Consider the following 402-nt stretch of genomic DNA (forward strand, 5'->3'; position numbering starts at 1 on the left):
CTCTCATCATCTATAATACTGGTTTATCTCTTCTGGTTTATCTCTCCATCTATAATACTGGTTTATCTCTCCATCTAATACTGGTTTATCTCTATCTATAATACTGGTTTATCTCTCCATCATCTATAATACTGGTTTATCTCTCCATCATCTATAATACTGGTTTATCTCTCCATCTATAATCATCTATAACTACTGGTTTATCTCTCCATCTATACTACTGGTTTATCTCTCCATCTATACTACTGGTTTATCTCTCCATCATCTATAATACTGGTTTATCTCTCCATCTATCTATAATACTGGTTTATCTCTCCATCTATAATACTGGTTTATCTCTCCATCATCTATTACTGGTTTATCTCTCCATCTATAATACTGGGTTATCTCTCCATCTATAAC

The sequence above is a fragment of the Oncorhynchus nerka genome, linkage group LG18, assembly GCF_034236695.1.
Source record: "Oncorhynchus nerka isolate Pitt River linkage group LG18, Oner_Uvic_2.0, whole genome shotgun sequence".
NCBI classification, from domain to species: Eukaryota; Metazoa; Chordata; class Actinopteri; order Salmoniformes; family Salmonidae; genus Oncorhynchus; species Oncorhynchus nerka.